The sequence below is a fragment of the Trichechus manatus genome, unplaced genomic scaffold, assembly GCF_000243295.1.
Source record: "Trichechus manatus latirostris isolate Lorelei unplaced genomic scaffold, TriManLat1.0 scaffold00045, whole genome shotgun sequence".
In the NCBI taxonomy this organism is placed as follows: Eukaryota; Metazoa; Chordata; class Mammalia; order Sirenia; family Trichechidae; genus Trichechus; species Trichechus manatus.
The window spans coordinates 7,758,564-7,778,582 of record NW_004443981.1 but is presented as its reverse complement, the minus strand read 5'-3'; the positions used below and the strand labels follow the sequence as shown (position 1 = coordinate 7,778,582).

General features: G+C 44.7%; 1 protein-coding gene across 4 annotated transcripts in view; it reads left to right on the top strand.

The window, feature by feature from the left end:
- The first annotated feature begins 16,942 nt into the window (after positions 1 to 16,942).
- Positions 16,943 to 20,019, top strand: part of DICER1 (dicer 1, ribonuclease III) — a 75,744-nt gene continuing 72,667 nt past the window's right edge. For 3 of the 4 annotated variants that reach the window (XM_023731763.1, XM_023731759.1, XM_023731760.1), the window contains exon 1: positions 16,975 to 17,124. The gene's annotated coding sequence lies outside the window, so the exon portion shown is untranslated. The other variant, XM_023731761.1, reaches the window with a different exon arrangement.

Sequence of the window (20,019 nt, the reverse complement as noted above, 5' to 3'; positions counted from 1 at the left end):
GCCTCCTTCTCTTAGGATGGGAGATGGGAAATGGCACAGTTGGACCTGCAAGTTGAAGCCGCATATTGAGGTTGCCAGCCTAGGACTGCCTGCCTAACAGCTTCTAGGCTATTCCAGAAGAAAGAAAGAAATGTATAGCTTGTGTACATCATTGAATTTGGGGGGTTTATTGTTATAGCAGCTTTCCCTGTACTCTTAAGTTACCCATTTTCTGGAAAATAGTATATTTTGCTCTTTTAGGTATGAGAGGGGTTTACGACATCATGTCTCTGCTCTAGTGAAATGTGATATTGTTGTTTCAAATAATTATGACATTCGAGTAGCAATAAGGAAAAATCCTACGAACTAAGTACAAAAAGAAAAATACAAAATAGTATGTGTTCTGGTTATAATATAGAAAAAATCTGCATTCGTGTAAATAAGGACCAAAAAGTAAAAAGAAAAAGTAGAATAATTAATGCAATAAAGAGGTGAATTTGGGGAGTAGTTCTTCTTCTCAAAAGAATTTCCCCCAAATAAATATTTTCCCATTGAGAAGATACCCAATTATAGTCTTTAGTTTAAAGCCCTGTTAAAAATTGAAAGAGATTAGCTAATAACGGGGGTGGGACTAGGGACAAATGATTAGGAGGAAGGAGAAGGGAGAGCTTCTTCACCTTCTCTACAGCCCCAGCCAAGGTGGATGCTGATGGTAGCAGGTGGGGACACCACAGGTGCTGGTACTAGGCTGAACCAAAGACAATGACTGTGCCATTTCCCATTTCCATCTCGCTGGGGTCAGAAACACTAGGAACGCCTCCAGGGAATCCTGGCTCTTCTGCTGCTCCCTAATCTCAGAGGTTTACTTTTCTCTACATAGAAATTAGACTGAAAGATACTTCATCTCTCTGAACGCGTTTTAGGACTGATTTCTAAGACTACATTGTGATTGTTAATTTTATGAATCAACTTGGCTAAGTTATGGTGCCCATTTGTTTGGTCAATCACTACTCTTGATGTTGTTATGAAGTATTTACATGTGTTTAGCATTTAAATCAGCTGACCTTAAGTAAATCAGATTACCCTCCATAATGTGGGTGGGCCTTATCCAATCAGTTGAAAGTCTTAAGAGCGAAACCAGAGGTTTCATGAGGGAGGATTCTGCCTCCAGACTATAATAGACATTCTGTCAGAATTCTTCTTTCTCCTTTCTCCTCCACCACTTGAACTACCTATTTTGGGACACAATTGCTGAAATTTCTAGCCTGTCCCCCAACCTATGGCTTTTGGGCTTGCCAGCCTCCACAATCATGTGAGTCAATTCCAATAACTAGAGATAGATGGAAGGATGGATGGATGGATGGATGGACGGACAGAGGATAGATAGATAGATAATCTGTTTATAGACCACCAGCTTCTGTTAAGTCGATCTTGATTCACGATGACCTCAATGTGTGTCAGAGTAGAACTGTCCTCCGTAGGGTTTTCAATGGCAGATTTTTCAGAAGTAGATTGCCAGACCTTTCTTCCAAGGCATCTCTGGGTAGAGTCAAACCTCCAACCTTTTGGTTAGCAGCCAAGAGTGTTAACCATTTGCACCCTCCACGGTGTCTCTCTCTGTGTGTCTCTCGATATGTATGTATATATTATTATATATATTACTGGTTCTGTTTCTCTAGAGAATCCTAAGACTTACATCGAGTGGCCATTCATTCAAAAGTCACTCTTGGAACAGCCCATGAACAAGGATTCTCCTTAGCTCAGTTTAGGTCTGATAAATCCAGAGAGAATCCAGGAACTTCACAGCCACAAGTTGGAAACTTTGGCAATGCCTTGTTTAGGAATTTTCTTAGCCAGTTGGTCACTTAATACAGATTATGCAAAATTGGAAACTGGTATTTAGCACCTACTATGTGCCAAGCACTGTGGTGGGTCTGGAGAAAACAGAGTTGGATGAGGTATTGTTTCTCCCCTTTTAAAGGCCTTGTAGCCTGGTGATTTAAGTTCTATCAGATTGAGGGCAGGAATACCTGCACTATTGATGGAAAAGAGCAGATCTGTTCGAGACCAAGTACAAGTTACTGTTTTCTGATTAGATGTAAAATACTGAATTTCAACAAAGTTCCACCTGCTCTGGCTTAACAGTAAAAGGATGGAGTAACTATTTGTATTTTTTTAACTGCAAAAACATAATAACAGCAACACAAATATTTTAAACGAGAAAATTCTACTAATAATGACTTAAGACATACACTATTTCAATTTTCCATTTATTTCAGTTCTTGCTTATACGTATGTACAAATTCTACAACATCGAACCCGAACATGTGGTTGTGTTGGGGGCTGTCGAGTTGATTCTGACTCATAGTGACCCATGTGACAGAGTAGAACTGCCCCATAGGGTTTTCTTGGCTGTCAATGGCCAGGTCTTTATCCTAGAGCTGCTGGGTGGGTTCAAACAGCCAACCTTTTGATTAGCAGCTGAGTGCTTAACTGAACAGAGATAAAAGATTGCATCGTGAAGTGTTTGGTTCATCCCTCCCCTTACAAGCATTCTTCCGTACCTCTAAATAGGCTGTGGCAGTTCAAATCTACCAGCCGCTCCTTGGAAACCCTATAGGGCAGTTCTACTCTGTCCTATAGGGTTGCTATGAGCCAGAATCGACTTTTGGTTTGGTTTTTTAAATAGGCTGCAGAAATACTGTAACGGTTATAAAATATTCCGTCGTTCTAATATTATACTTAGCTTAGTTGGTCACTTGATATTCACGTGTTACTCAAGTTGTTTTGAATGTTTTCCTATGATAAAAAAATGCTACAATGAACGACTTCTTGGATTTGACTTTTTCCTTTTGCATTATTATTGAAATTTCCCAGGAATACAAAAGAGGAATTCAAAAGAGTGATTATTTTTATATTTCCTGCCAAGTCGATATCCAAGAGAGTTGAACCAATGTTCATTGCTACTATTGTAACTTAAATGTAACAGTTTCAGCAGAATTTCTCCAGATTTGGGCACTATCACTTACGTTTTTGGTTTATTAAAAAACATCTATTTTAGAAATAGGTATATAAAAGAATACTTCATTATTGCTTTAACTTTTTAAGATTACAAATGGGGCTGATTTGCGAGTTGACTGCCCTAAGATGAAATGTCAACTTCATCTTTTGGGGTCTTGAAGATTTCGTTGTATCTCTGGCTTTTAATAATGTCTTCTATTACTTTTATCACTTCCTTTAAATCACAGCACAATTTTTAGGGAACTCTTTAATAGCATTTTCTGACAATTTATACCTAACGAAGATAAACAACACAGGTGAGTCCCATGGCTTTGAGTATGGCTGAGCGAAAAGTATGAACTGATTAATAATAGCGCAAATATTAATAATTCCACATGATATGTGAAATACAGAGTAGATCACAGTAAAATACATAGCTCCATCTACTGTAAATACTTTGAATTGGCTATCTTTAGATTTTGTACTTTATGGATCTTAGTTTTTTAAGAAAGAATTAATTAAATCAATGAATGTATTTTGGGGGTTTTGTAAGCTATATCATGCTCAGAGCATCTTGCTAAACTCTGAGGGACATAGATATAATTAAGGAGAGGATCCTGCCCTCAAGGAGCTCCTAGATGAACACTGACAAGGCCGCCCCTAGTCCAGCTTGACATTATAGAGATCTGCTGACTTCTTTCTGCCTCTGAAGGGCTTGGGATATAAAAGGAAATGCTCTGCTTGACCTTAAGCCACAACCATTGGACTGGGATGAAATGAAGTGATGAGCAGGAAAGGAACTTGAGGAAATTTGAGAGGCGGGCAGGGAGATGGAAGTGTGAGAGAAAGAGTAACGAGAGGCCAGTGCGGTCCCCATCTATCCTGGGCTGACCAGCATTTCAAGGTGATGAAAGGGCGTGGTCAGAGAGACAGGTCATCATTTACATAAATCATGTTCTGAATGGAGAATGCTCAAGGAACTAGTGTCTAAACAAAAGCAATGCCCTGGATAAGTGCTAAAATAAAAGTATATGCAATCTGCCTTGGAAGGAGAGAGAATGAAGAACTTCATTCTCCTGCAGGGCGTAGGGGCTGGAGCAGTGGGGCATCAGGGTACAGAATGGGTGACCACCCAAAGGAGGAGACAGTTGAGACAAACCTAAAGAATGAGTAGGGTGTCTATGGGCACAAAAGGACAGTGTTATGGAGTGAATTGTGTCCCCCAAAAATGTGTGTCAACTTGGCTAGGCCACGATTCCCAGTATTGTGTGGTTGTCCGCAATTTTGTGACCGGATGTGATGGTTTTATGTGTTGTAAATCCTACCTCTATGATGTTAAGGAGGCAGAATTAGAGGTAGTTATGTTAATGAGGCAGGACTCAATCTACAGGATTAGGTTGTATTTTGAGTTAATCTCTTTTGAGATACCAAAGAGAAAATTGAGTAGAGAAGAGAAGAACCTCATGCCACCAAGAAAGAAGTGCTGGGAGCAGAGCACGTCCTTTGAACCTGGGGTCCCTGTGCTGAGAAGCTCCTAGACCAGGGGAAGATTGATGACAAGGACCTTCCGCCAGAGTTGTCAGAGAGAGAAAGCCTTCCCCTGGAGCTGGCGCACTGAATTTGGACTTCTAGCCTCCTAGACTGTGAGAGAATAAACTTCTATTTGTTAAAGCCAGCCACTTGTGGTATTTCTGTTACAGCAGCACTAGATAACTAAGACAGACAGGAAGAGCATTTTGGGCAAGAGGAAGAGTGTGAACAACTGCATAAGCCATTACCATTGAGTTTATTCTGACCCATAGTGACCCTACATGACAGAGTGGAATTGCCCCATCGGATATCCTTGGCTGTAAACTTTACAGAAGCAAACAGCCACATCTTTCTCCCATGGAGTGGCTGGTGGACCTTTCAGTTAGCAGCCAAGTGCTTAAACATTGCCCCACCAGGACTCCTTTGAACAACTGCATTGTTAGTTGTAATGTGCCGTAGAGTCAGTTCCAACTCATAGCGATCCCATGTACAACAGAATAAACCCTTACCAGGTCCTGTGCCATCTTCACAATCATTATTATGCTTGAGCCCATCGTTGCAGCCACTGTGTCAGTCCATCTTGTTGAGGGTCTTCCTCTCTTTTGCTGGCCCTCTACCACTGGCCTTTAGGTTAGCAGCCTAGTGCTTAACCATTGTACCACCAGGGCTCCTTTGAACAACAACTGTATAACCAAAAACACCAAACCCACTGCCGTCGAGTCGACTCCTATAGTGACCCTACAGGACTGAGTAGAACGGCCCCATAGGGTTTTCTAGGCTGTAATCTTTATGGGAGCAGATTGCCAGGTCTTTCTCCCGAGGAGCTACCGGCCTTTTAGTCAGCAGCCGAACACTTAGCCATTGTGCCACCAGGGCTCTTTTATCTGTTATTATTACTGTTATTATTTATTTCAAAAACTAAGTCATCTCTGTTGATTTTTTCTTAATAGATAACCTTTAGGAAAGTTATATAATTAAGATGTCTTCAAATTAAGCAAAATACCAGAGATCACCAGAAAAACTGGCTTATTGCATTTAAGGTCATTACCCTTAAATCAGATCCTTTGTAACTATGTCTATTCAGCGTTGCCTCAAGAAGCAGCTGCACAGCATTAGGGTATTACTACACATAGCTTACCTCTGTCTCCCGTTCTCATGCTGGACTATAAGCTTCACAACGTCAGATGCTCTGACGTATTCATTGTTGCACCCGCAATATCTCGGAGAAGCTCAACATGGTCAGTGTTCTTGCCGGTCAGTGGCGGTTAACGTCCTTAGCAATCAGGCTTCATTCTTATCTCCCACCCCTTGTGTCTTAGTCATCTAGTGCTGCTATAACAGAAATACCGCAAGTGAATGGTTTTAACAAACAGAGATTTATTCTCTCACAATCCAGTAGACTACAAGTCCAAATCCAGGGCATCAGCTCCAGGAGAAGGCTTTCTCTCTCTGTCGGCTCTGGAGGAAGGTCCTTGTGACGCATCAGTCTTCCCTTGGTCTGGGAGCATCTCAGAGCAGGAACCTCAGGTCCAAAGGACACGCTCTGCTCCTGGCACTGCTTTCTTGGTGGTATGAGGTTCCCTTTTGTCTGCTCGGTTCTCTCTTTTATATCTCAAAAGAGATTGGCTTAAGACACTACCTAATCTTGTAGACCTCATCAATATGATTGCTGCTAATCCATTTTATTACATCATAGTCACTGAGTTTATAACACATAAGGAAATCACATCAGATTACAGAATGGTACACAGTCATACAATACTGGGGATCATGATGTAGCCAAGTTGACAGATACTTTTGGGGGACACAGTTCCATCCATGACACCTGGCCACACCAGGGCTCCTATGCAGGTGTCACTAAGATGATTGTTCTTGATGCACACTCAGTCTGTTACCAGGAGTTCTAGCTGGAAAAGGGTCCCTCTCCCATAAGCACTGGGAAGTTACTGTCGTGTTTACAAGTTCTTCCTTATGTGATTTTTTCTCAACCCCCAGGTAGCTCTCTGCACAAGAGGGTTGGGATCCAGCCCTTCATGAACTTTCTGCTAAGGCCAAACTGGGCCACTCACCCCCTCTTGAAACCCTAGTGGTGACGTTGGAGAGGCAGGGAGGGAGAAGAGTAAGTGCAATGTGATCAGTGCTCCAGTCGGGGTGAAGTTGTGGGGAGAAAACCAAAGAGAGAGAATTAGCAGTCTTTGGAGGCGAGGAGGCAGGGAAGAGACAGGATGAGGTGGCATTTGAGTGGATTTTTCAAGAACAAGTAGCTCTGCAAACAGAGAAAGGGGAGAAGGCGCTCCAGCAAATACCAGTAGAATAACTACCTTAACAACCCAAGTCAAAACATAGCGACAAAACATCCTGTCTCTGGAGTGTTTTCACAGCTGCGTGAGGAGGTTGGTGTTGCCAGAACAGAGAGGAAGGCGAGTCCAGAAGCAAGATGTGGGGCTGGCGAGCCGGGAGGAGCTGGGCTGCAGAGGACCATGAACGTCACGTCTAACGTTTGGATGGGGAACGGTTGAAGGTTTCAAGCATCGAACCCATTCAATCAGATTTGTGTGTCTAAGAAATGGGTCTAGAAGCCATGGGGCATAGGAAATGGAAAGAGGTGATCTTAGATATGGAAAGAGATGAGGCTTCAGGTTAAGGTGATTGCAGGGAATTTACCTCCAATAGCCTCTCTTTGTCCTATGAGTTATTAGGTACGAGGGAAAGTCAGGATTCGACAGTGACTGAGCAAGGGACGTGGGGAGGGACAACGGAAAAATTGCTAAACAAAAGTGCCATGGGCGGAACGTGCCGTGGGTGGAACATGCCATAGGTGGAAGCCTCTTGGCCTCCCCACGGGTGTTTCAGGGGACCTGCCTGCTGTCATGGTGTCTTAGTGAGGATTCTCTAGAGAAACAGAATCAGTGATATTTAGATTTATATATGTATATTGTTACTGCTGCCACTGAGTTGATTCCACCTCACGGCCACACCCTGTGTGCAGAGTGGAACTGCTCCATAGGGTTTTCAAGGCTGTGACCTTGCAGAAGCAGATCAGCAGGCTTGTCTTCAAGGCACCTCAGGGTGGCTTCAAACAGCCAATCGTTTGGCTAGCGGTCAAGCACTTTACCATTTCTGTCACCCGAGGACTCATATGTGTGTGTGTATACACATATGTGCATATACTTGTGTGTATACATACGTGTATATACGTATGTGGAGCCCTGCTCGTGCAGTAGCTAAGCGTTCAGCTGCTAACCAAAAGGTCGGCAGTACGAATCCACCAGCTGCTCCTTGGAAACCCTATGGGGCAGCTCTACTCTGTCCTATAGAGTTGCTAGGAGAGAGAGTGTGTAAAAACGGAATGGGGGCAGTGTCTGATCTCCTCCAACCCCACAAGGGTGGAGGGGAAGCAACATCAACAGCCCAAGGCTGATTCTCATGAGGTGGAGGTCAGACATGCCTTCTCTCTTTGCTGTTTGTACCAACTCTGACACCAGCTGTCCCTCCCACAGCACTCGGTACTTCTCTGCTGGGTTTGATAATTCATTGCAATGGCCACACAGAAATCAAAGACTATATTCACGATTATGGGGTTTATTATAAAGGAAATAACAATTACAATTCAGGCTCAGGAACACTCAGAATACAGTTCTTCCATCAGGATAGCCTCTTCCCAACTGTGCTCACAGGCACGCCTCTCCCTGGCCCTAGGCCCCTCCCCAAAGGCACTCAGGTTCTCTCTGCATGGCTGGGAAGCCCACAGCACACCTGCTGCTGCCAGGTCTCTCCTACTGGTCTCTCCTTCCTTGGTGGTGGTAGGATCCTCCTCTCTGCTCTGGAATCGGCTTTCTTTTAAGGCAAAACTGACCAATCCCTTGGTAGGCCACAGTTACCCTATCACACAGTCACCTGGGTGGGAGTTACCAGACCATGGCTAGAAAGGCCACACACAAAAGTAATTAATCGAACTGCAGAGAGAGATTTACTTCAAAGGATTGGCTTACGTGATTGTGGGGGCCAGCAAGTCCAAAGTCTGTGGGTCAGGTGGCAGGCTGGAGACTTCTGCAGCGTTGCCTCCCCAGATCTGTAGGTCAGGCAAGGGGAAGAGTGCAGCGTAGAGACAGAAAACAAGTTCTGCCAAAAATGTATTTAAAGTCTCCAGGCAGACCACATCCTAAGGAATTCCTCTTTCAGCTAATTGATTGATTACATTGTGGAAAGTGATTATGTTACATTGCATTAGATTACATTATGGCACAACAACTAGTCTAGTGTTTGGCAAAATCACAGGGAGCCATAGCCTAGCCAAGTTGACACATAAAGTTAACCATCACACCTGCCCACTGTCACAGTGTCCAGCTATGGCTTCCACCAGTGTTCCGTTTGGGGGAGCATTCGGGGGTCAGTTTTGTGTGTCCTCGGCCACAGTGATGGCAGAAGCACAGGAGAGGATGCCAACGAGCTCCCAGATAACTGGCTGTATGTAGGGAGCTAAGCTGGTGGTTGTCTTATTCGGATTTGCTTGGCTCACATCACCCTGGGGAAGGTGTGAGCGGGGAGTGGGAGAACTACGGGAAAGAAACCATACATTTCAAGTGTCTAGGAAAAGAGGGGTTGTGAATGGGAGCGAAGAGTGAAAGAGTGAGTGATAAGGCTACTTAAAATCAGTGTGAAAATCTCCAGTCCTGTTTAACTGCATTAAAAAAAAAAAAAAATCTTGGCAAATTTGATTGTATAATTTCAACCTCCTTTAAAATTGGTTTATTGGAAGTAGGAAGGCTGGGTAAATGTTGTTTCTTAAGTAACAATTTAATGTAAATTAAGATTAAATTATTTTTATTTTCCCAAATGAGAATGAGCTGATACTAAGATTTGGGAAAATGATTATATTACAATTGGGGGGAAAAAGACTATTCAAATGGTGTAACACTGATATGATTACCACATGGCCAGAATCTTTCTGTTGTTTTATTTTCCCCTGTGGAGGTGAAAAGATACTGAAACTCTATACGGGAGCTATTCAGTGTACCGGGAAAAGCAGAATGTAGTTTTAGATAACGCTCGCTAGTAAAATACTGCCTAGTCTGAAGGGCAGGGTTCTTTAGTGCTAAATAAAACAAGCCTCAGGGATTCAGAACTGAGGTGAGGGCAGAGGACATGGATTGAAGCAGAAGTCTGAGTCATCTCGAAAAAGGAGATGCCAAGAAACGTTGCGTTAATCTTACTCCTCAGGTCTGAGGACGGGCAGGACAGAATTGTGATCTGGAACAGTAAAAAGTGTATTGAAATGTGCCCAACTGCTGTGTTCTTTTTCTACATTTTATTCTAACTGAAAATGCTATTTAAATAGATTTAAGGTTTATGCTGAGCTGCTTTAATTATTGTGTTAAGAACAAACCAAAACAATGACAACCAAAGAACCTGAACCACCGCAGTTATTGGCTTCATTGTTATCAGCATCACCGTTAAGGAAGGCCTTTGGTAGGATCAGTTCCCTGGTGGTGCAATGGTTAAGAGCCTGGCTCCTAACCAAGAGGTCATCAGTTCGAATCTGCCAGCTGCTCCTTGGAAACCCTATGGGGCAGTTCTGCCCTTTCCTGTAGGGTGGCTATAGGGTCTCTATGAAACTCGACCACAACGGGCTTGGTCTTTGGTAGGATTGTCAAGTTCTAACACCTTGCAATGTTCTATCCTATTTGCACCTTTATCTTCTAGAAGAAGCCCTGATGGTGTTCAGGTGCTAACTGAAATGTCGGCAGTTTGAATCCACCAACTGCTCCTTGGAAACCCTATAGGGCAGTTCTACTCTGTCCTATGGGGTCACTATGAGTTGGAACCAACTTGATGACAATGGGTTTTTTTTAGGAGGAGAGTAGAACATTCACACTTTTATATCTGAAACGTCTCTAATTTAGCTATATCTCTCTCCCATGAAGACTATCCTCGTCAAAGCCACCACATCTTTTACACTGTTGCAAATGAGTCCTTTAATTTTGCTCTTCCCCATTTTCTACCCAGGCTAGAGTTAACTTTTAAAAATGTAAATCTCATCACATCATCCTTTGCTTAAAAACCTTTCAGTGGCTTCTCTCTCTGTCTTTGAGATGAAGCAGTAACTCCTTAACACGATACACAGGTTCCTCTGTGTTCTGGTTGCCGTCTTCCTGTCTGTTCCCATCCCTTGGGTCAATACTGACTTGTTTCAGTTTTCTGAATGAACCATACCTCCTTGTCTCTGGGCTTTGGGCATCTTGTTTCTTGTATTTGGAATGCTTTCTCTCCCTTCCCTTTACTGGGCTACTAGTACGTCAGGTCTCCGCTTACAGGTGCCTTACTTAGGGCCACCTTCCTTGACCCCATGGACTAAAATAAGCTCTCCTTATTGTGTGGCCCCATCTCACCCCTGTGCATCCACCATCATAGCAATCATTGAACTTTATTGATATTATTTGCCATTCTTTCTTGCTGGATTGTAAGTTCCACAGGGGTCACATTTACTATGTTCAGCTTTGATCAGCTGCTAACCTAAAGGCTGGTGGTTCGAACCCACCCAGTGTCTCCTTGGCAAAAAGACCTGGTGACTTGTTTCTGTAAACATTATGGCCAAGAAAACTCTACGGAGCAGTTCTACTCTGTAACACGTGGGGTTGCCATGAGTTGGGGGCTGACTCAACCGCAGCGAGCAACAATAACAACATAGCTCTAGCATCTAATACAGCGTTTCATGCAGAAGAGGTGGTCAATGAATATTTATCAAACAAATGAGTTTTTACTACGAAGTGAGAAAAACTTTGAACAGTGGATGCTTCAGAATTGCTCTCAGGAAAGGAACTCTCCCGGGCGAAATACTGATACAGCTGATCAGGGTGGGGGAGACTTTCAAGGTGTGGATCTCTAAGACCTGTCTGAGGAAGAGGCTACCACTCAATATCTAAATTAAAAAAGGAGAATTTATTGTTTGTTTAAGAAAGGGAGAGCTGTATTTGTAAGGCATACTGTTTCTGAGCATAGCAAACTGCTTCTTTTAAGCAGGCATTGAGAAGTGTGGAGTTCAGGGATTGGTGGGCTTTCAGAAGTAGGGTGTTTAGGGGTTGATTGATCTTTACCCCTGGAAGCATGATAACCAGACTGAGACTTGTTAATCGGCCGACTTTCAGAAAGTGGGAGCTGTCACTGATTGGCCCGTTTTCAGAAACGTGCTCAATTTTGACTGGTTCTGGGGGTACCTGTTGTTATAGCAAAAGAACAATCAGTTGTTTGGGAGGCTGGAGGGTGGGAGCTTTTATTCTCACACCCTGATGAGGAGAGACGCAAGGTGAAGGCACAGAGGAACTCCACAGTGATGGGGTGTCCAGAAGACATTTTGAGAACAAAGCCTTCTGTTCCGCCGAAGTTGTGTGTTCTGATATGAAGCAAATCCTCTTTTTTCACCCCATCTTGCCTCCTCCCTCTCATTCCATTCTTCTTGCATTTTCAGTAACGTTTTATGCTTACTGAGAATGAATGAGCTTTTTAGGGAAATGGAGAGAAGGCTAGATTTCGTGTTGGAGTCAATGTGGTTTTAGGCAAACAGGTTCAAATTGTCCCATATTTGGCCAGTGGGAGCCCCTTAAAGCTGATTGCTATGCCTTTCTACATAGGGCAGTTCTACTCATTCTTGGAACAAATTTCCATAGTTTCTGGCACAATAAGATGCTCCAGGCTCATCTTCTACTTTCTCTGTCCCAACCCTGAAAGCAGCCACTTCTCCAAGGAGCCCTGGTTCCTTTTAGTGGAGAATGGTGTTTAGAAACCAAGATCTGGCCATAAGGTGTGCTCACGGCTATTAGGGTGTTGCTGCTCCAAGGTCCTCTCAGTGGACAGAGCTCGGAAATACATGTATGAGACTTGTTAATCAGCTGACTTTCAGAAAATAGGAGCTGTCACTGTTGGGCCTGTTGTCAATATACATATGTGTGTGTGTATTATATATATACATACACATATATGTATATGGAGCTCTGGTGGTGAAATAGTTAAGTGCTCAGCAGCTAACCAAAAGGCCAGATGTTTGAACCCACCAGCCACTCCACAGGAGAAAGCTGTGGCAGTGCTTCCATAAAGATTACAGCCTTGGAAACCCTGTGGAGCACTTCTACCCTGTCCTATAGAGTTGCTATGAGTTGGAATCCAGTTGACGGCAATGGGTGTATATCTATAGCTATCTATATATAGATATATATACATACTTTTACATTTATATTTAATATATATGTTGATATATGGAGTCCCTGGGTGGCGCAAATGGTTAAGCACTCGACTACTAACCAAAACACTGGTGGTTCGAACACACCCAGAGGTGCCTCGGAAGACAGGCCTGGTGATATGCTTCTGAAAGGTCACAGCCTTAAAAACCCTATGGAGCAGTTCTACTCTGTACATATGGGGTCATCATGAGTTGGAATCAACTTGACAGCAACTAACAACATGTTTATATATGTTGAAAGTCACGAATTCACATCAATACTTCCAGCTGCAATCCAATCACACAAGTATCTTTCTTGCATTTCCCTTTTCCATACTTGTAACTCCCTTCTCCAACAGTGAGAAATCTGGTTTCCATTATCCTCAATATATTTTTCCTTTGTGCAGCCTCCCAGTATCTAATCAGTCACCTGACCTTGCATGGCTGTGTCCCACTTGACCACCTTGCTAGCTTGGGCTCTGACACTCTGCTGGGCTGCCTTTTAGCTGAATATGGGGGTAGCTATATTCTTCTACATAGATGGAAAGGCAGAGAGAATAAGTCAGCAGAGAGATACAGAGAAAAAGCAGATACACAGACAAAAATCACAGACGAGGGACAGAGAGAGTAATTTCTGTGTTCCTGGAAGCTTTCCAAAACCTGGTTCTAGTCCTTTGCTAAGATGTGGCTGCATGCCTGCTCCTGGCTTTTGTGAGAAGCTCCTACATCTTTATGATAAATTCCCCCCTTTTGGGTAAGCTAGCTCAGGTGGGTTTCTGTTACTTACAAACTGAGAGTTTTAAACAAAGGTATGTTTATATCCTGGCTTGTTCTACAAAAAATAAAACAAATTGTGGAAATAATCAGGACAAAGGGAAAATAAAAATTAACCCACAGAAAATGCATACCACATGGTACTGTACCGTTGCCTTACATGGGCTGAAATATTAACTTTAAGATGTCTAGTGATCCAAACAAAGTGTGAAACACTATCCCTTATAAGATTTTATGTTTCCAGATTTAAAATAAACCAGCAACTGGAGCATGGATAGATAGATAGACTATTGGAACAGAATACTGAGTTCAGAAGTGCACTATTCAACAAATAGCCAATAAACGCCCAACTGTGTAGCCATATGAAAAAAATAATTGATTTCAATCCATACCTCACCCCATATATGAATAAATCCCAAATGGATCAACATTTAATTCCAAAAGACTGGAAGTCTAAATGTCCATCAATAAAGAATTGGTTAAATAAATTACAGTAATCTCTACAATGAAATGTTATGAGGGTTGAAAAAATAGTGAGGTGCTCTGTATATATTGCTATAGACTTATCTACTACCCATAAAAAACCCGTTGCCATTGAATCAATTCCAACTCATAGCAACCCTATAGGACACAGTAGAACTGCCCCATAGGGTTTCCAAGGAGCAGCTGGTGGATTTGAACTGCCGACCTTTCGGTTAGTAGCCAAGCTCTTAACTACTGTGCCACCAGGGCTCCTAGATATATTAAATTAAAAATAGTAAGATGTAGTAAATGCGTATGGTATGCTACCATCTTTTTTTACACATTGGTTTGTTTATGCATAAAAATTCTCCAGAAGAATGAGCAAGAAACAGTGGTTACCTGTCTGTGGTGTGGAGACAGGTGTGGGGGAGAGATTTTTTTCAGTGTATTTTTTAATGCTCTCTGATGATGGTTGAATCATTATGTATGCATGTTGTCTTTATTGTTAGGGCCTGTCGAGCCGGTTCCGACTCAGTGACTCTATGTACAACAGAACGGAACACTGCCCAGTCTTGTGCCATCCTCACAATCGTTGTTAGCTTGAGCCCACTGTTGCAGCCACTGTGTCAATCCATCTCATTGAAGGTCTTCCTGTTTTTCGCTGACCTTGTACTTTACCAAGCATGATGTCCTTCTCCAGGGACTGATCCCTCCTGATAACATGTCCAAAGTATGTGAGATGTAGTCTTGCCATCCTTGCTTCTAAGGAGCATTCTGTCTGTACTTCTTCCAAGAGAGATATGTATGTATGACTTATTTTAAAAATAAAAACTTGAAAAATCAAACAAATCTGGTGATGGAGAAGCCCAACTAGTCTTGACAGACTCTGAGAGGACAACAGGAGGGGCCTGCCAGTTTCTGCAGCCATTGTCCCCTAGTGCTCATCCTGACTCTCAGATGCCATCCTTCTCATAAAAGAACACCCCCCAAAGCTTTTACATGTACCACTGGGAAGGTCTACCCCACAGTGTTTGACACATAAGAGACTCATTATTTTTGGACGTGGATGTGTGCCAACACTATTCTGCCTACTTCCTAATCATGCTCATGAAAAGTCTATGTTTAGGTGAAACTTCAAGCCAATTTACAGCAAATATATCATCGTAATCGGAGCACAGTAGTATCTGAGCAAACTAGCCGGGAAGCCAGACCACATGAGTTCAAATCTCAGTTCACTTATTAGTTGCTTACTTGCTGGAGGTTATTCAGTCTCTTCATCAGTTAAAACCGGTGAGTGTGTGTGTGTGGGTGGGGGGAGTGTGTAATTACAGCACCCACTTCACAGGGTCCACATCAGGATGAAAGGCATGTAAGCCCGAGACCAGGGCTGTCCAATAGCAGTATCATGCAAGCCACAGATGAAATTTAACATTTTCTAGTATCCACATTCAAGAAGTAAAATGAAATTACTATTAGCCCAGTATACAAAAAATAGTATCACTTCAACATGTAATCAGTATACTACATTATTAATGAGATAATTTAAATGCTTAAATAGCCACATGGGGCTAGTGGCTGCCTATTGAACAGTGCAGTCCCAGACAGTGGCTAACACACAGTAGGTGCTGTCGCTGCTTTTGTTGTCTCCAGTTGGCTCCCGACACACACCCTACCCGTGTGTTACAGAGAGAACTGCTCCCTAGAGTTCTCTTGGCTGTAACTTTTAGGAAAGAAGTTGGCCAGGCCTTTCTTCTGCAGTGCCGCTATGTGGGTTCCAATTGCCAGCTTTAGGTTAGCTACAGATCACAAAACTGCTACTGAGCATGGTTGCTGTTACTATACCTCACCTGGGGTAAACCGGTCTTTCAGGTGAATTCTCTGGAAGAGATGCCTACAAAACCAAAAACCAAATCCGTTGCCTTGGGGTCCATTCCGACTCACAGCGACTCTATAGACAGAGTAGCACCGCCCCATAGGGTTTCCAAGGCTGTAATCTTTATGGAAGCAGTCTGTCACTTCTTTCTCATGCAGAGCAGCTGCTGGGTTCAAACCACTGGCCTTTCGGTTAGCAGCCAAGCGTTAACCACTGCACCACCAGGGCTCCTAGGGATGGCTCCATTTCTGGACAAATTACGATTTTCTTTAAGTCAGCCACTAACTTCATCTCCATCCATATTTCAAGTCACAGCTACAAGGTACGGTAGATTTGTTCAGATCTATTCAAAGGAACAATTTACATAAATGGGGCCGTTGCTACATTTCATTACCAGGTTATCCTAGTTCTTAGAGGGCTGGGTGGGTGGTGGAGTTGGGGGACTGTTATTTCCAAAATTGCGGGGTTCCTGCACCACTAACCCTGAAGTAAGATCCCGGGAAGCAAATAAAGCAGCAGAGGCCCCAGCGGTGGAATGCAGGGAAGAAGCAGGCGAGTGGGAAGGTGCTTTAAAATGGAAGGTGAAGGAGAGCTGAACTCTCTGGAGAACAATTCTAGCCGCGGGGAAGAGCCACGTTCAGAAGGCGGTGGGCGCCAGAAGGGGCAACATTGGAGGCAGACGAATTCCAAGAGGCAGGAGATTCTGCCGAGGACGAGCCAGGCCAGCATCCCCAACACAGAGCGGAGGGTCGAGCGAGCAGCGGACGCGCGGCCAGGCCCCAGGCGGGGAACGCCCGGGTCCCGTCCGGCGCTGGGCCTCAAACGCAGCCCGGGCCTGCTGTCTCCCTTCTCCTGAATGGCTGGGGGGCCGGCATTAACCTTTCACCGCCGCGTACTGTCCAATCACAGGCTCGCTCTCATGCCACCGCGGGGCGCGCGGAGCGTGGGGCGCGCGGAGGGGGCGGTGGCGGCGGCGCGGGTACCAGTGGCATTCTCCAAGCGGCCGTGCGCCGTTATCGCGGGCCGAGCGCGGGCTGCGGGCGAGCCGGGCGCTGCGCAGTCTCCGCAGGCGCCGGCGGGAGGGGTTGAGGCGGAGGCGCGGCGCGGCGCGGCGCAGGCGGCTCCAGGCCCAGGTGAATGGAGTAACCTGACAGCGGGGACGAGGCGACGGCGAGCGGGAGGAAATGGCGGCGGCGGCGGCGGCGCCGGGCGGCACCAAGCGGCCTGGGCTGTGACGCGCGCGCCGGAGCGGGGTCCGATGGTTCTCGAAGGCCCGCGGCGCCCCATGCTGCAGGTGAGGCGGGCTCCTGCGGAGCCGCTTTGTGTCCGGGCGGGGAGCCGCTCCGCCTGGTTCCCTCCCGCCCGCGCGCCGAGGCCCGCGTGGGCACTCTGCCCGGGCCCGCGCGACGGCCACTGGGCCCGAGCGCGGCCTTCGGGCCTGGCCGCTGTCCCTGGCCCCGCTGGCAGATGGCGCGGCCTCGCCTTGCCGGGCCCGGACTGCGCGGCCTGCAGGGGCCGGCCTCGCTGCCCGACGTCCACCCGGGCCTGGGCCAGGCCCTGGGCCTGGCCCCGGCACCTCCGCCCAAGTTAGCGCTTGGGAGCGATTTCCCGGGGCCGCTCTGGCATGGGATGGTGATGCAATCCCGCCCCCACTGCTGTCCCCCAGTGCGGTGGAAAGTAGGGGTTTTGACAGGTCCAGTTACAGAAATGAGAATGGGGGAAAAATTAGCAAAGGTGGGACACGAATGCATGGCGTCTCAGAAGCAGCCTGGAGAACTGCTGTGATTGCGGTCACTGTGCTGGGCCTTACTTGACACCTTCGAAAGGACCAGGAGGGGATAGACAGCGGCTCTCTAGGGGGCTCCCGGTGTTGTTAGGAAAGCGTGAGCCTCGGGTCCCTTCCGGGGAAGGACTGTGTTTATTTGCAGGCGAGCAGATCTGGGTCCCCAGGGGCCAGTGGCCTAGAGCATCTTTTTGCTCCTCCCCTCCAGCGTTTTTTTGCGTGATTCTGCAGGATGCCTGGCCCCTGCAAATGGGCGCTTTCCTGAGGGGTTTTAATCTTTGGGAAATCAAGTTAGCATCACTGATGTGTGTAGGTTTGCTAGAGAAACTGAGCTGCTGTGATGGCTTTGCCTGCAGTACAGGGCTAACAAGCCACTTGCTGTATCTTCAGTATTCTGAATATTTGTAAACACGTGGAGAGACGTACAGAGTCCTTGCTCTCTAATAGTCAGTGCTTTTGTGAAGAAAGTCATGTTTCAGAGGACACATTACTGATCTGTGTAAGTCTAGATATTCTTATGCCTATCAGATTTTAAACACGTGCATTTGAAGTCTGTACTTATGGAGGTGCTTTTGTCACTGAATCTCCTGAATCTTTAAAATCTTGATTTGTAGTTTTCTTCTTGTGACTTGTTTTTCGAGTGCCGCATGCTCAGCGAATGGAAAAGGGCACAAGTTAAGAGTTAAGCAGCTTTGAAAATATTTTTTTAAATATACTTTAAAAAGCGCTGAATTGAAACAGTGAAAGTTATATTGATGTAAACATTAAACTCTTGATTTGATTTCTGAATATAAATAACCATCTTAACCAAGAGCTGAAATAAGTTACTCTATTAAAAGATGGACGATGGTACAAGATTCTGAATGAGCCTTCAAGTCAATAGTGATTTGAATATTATTAATGTTTTTGGGAGCCAGGTTCTGGAATAACCAGTTTATTTTGGAAGGCGTCTTTTTTAAAGCAGCTGCCTATCTGTCTAAAGGTTCCTGGCTGGCACAAATGGTTTGCAGATGACTGCTAACCTATAGGGTCGCTGTGAGTGGGAATCGACTCAATGGGAAGGGGTTACTAACTTGAACATTGGCGGTTCTAACCCACCCAGTGGCACCTTGGAAGAAAAGTCTGGAGATCTGCTTCTGTAAAGATTACAGCCAAGAAAATCCTGTGCAGCAGTTCTCTGTAACACACGGGGTCACCGTGAGTTGGAATAGACTCCGGGCAATGAGTTTGGTTTGGTTTACCTACCTGTGGTACATGTGTGTTATATGTAATATATGCTGTGTATAGGAGGTGTGGTGGTGCATCGGGATGCTAACTGAAAGGCTGGTGGTTCACTGTTTGAGTTGGAATAAACTCAACAGCAATGGGTAAATGCTGCGTATATATACAGTGGGTCATAGCGCTATGAGTGAAAATCAACACCATGGCAGTGGGTAAATGGGTAAATGTTGTGTATATGTATATAGCAGCTCATAAACAAAAAAAAAAACAAAAACAGACAAACCCATTGCTGTCAGGTCGATTCCGACTCATAGTGACCCTAGAAGACAAAGTAGAACTGCCCGCAAAGAGTTTCAAAGGAGTGCCTGTGGATTCGAACTGCTGACCTTTTGGTTAGCAGCCGTAGCACTTAAACACTACACTAGGCCACCAGGGTTTCCATAGCGACGTGATAAGACAGAGTAGAACTGCCCCATAGGGTTTCCAAGGCTGTAGTCTTTACGGAAGCAGACTGCCACATCTTCGGAAGCAGACTGCCACATCTTCGACAGAGTGGCTGGTGGGTTCGAGCTGTCAACCTTCCGGTTAGCACAAGCGCTTAAACACTGTGCCACCAGGACTCCTTATATTTGTATGTACACAGATAAAATTGTTTCAAAACTTCATTTTTAGGCTGTGTTTCTATAAACTTATTCTGTTTATGGATTAAAAGAACTGTAAAGATTGCTTTTAATATGGTCACTATAGATGTTGATGATGGTAGCATGGGTTTACAGATTTTCTCATGGCATCAAAATGCTATTTGAAGAAAAGATGAATTAATCAAATTTAATTCAGGAAGAAAAGATCTTCTTTACCTGCAGTTTTAGTGAGACCTTGCTTTTACTTTTTTACGCTCGTCTCATCACTGAAGGTTAAGTTCTGATACTGTATTACGTGTGTGGTTTTGTCTGAGTTGTATAGCTGGGTTGTTTTGCTGTTGCTGAGCTTTGTGGTCTTGGTTTTAGAAGACATTTTATTTTGATGTGGCTCATGATTCTTTTTAAAATTTTTTCCCATACAAAAATTTATACATACATTGTTATATGACCCTAATTGCTCTTCTCGTACTGTGACAGCACACTCCTCCTTTCCACCCCTGATTCCCCATGTCCATTCAACCAGCTCCTAACCCTCTCTGCCTTC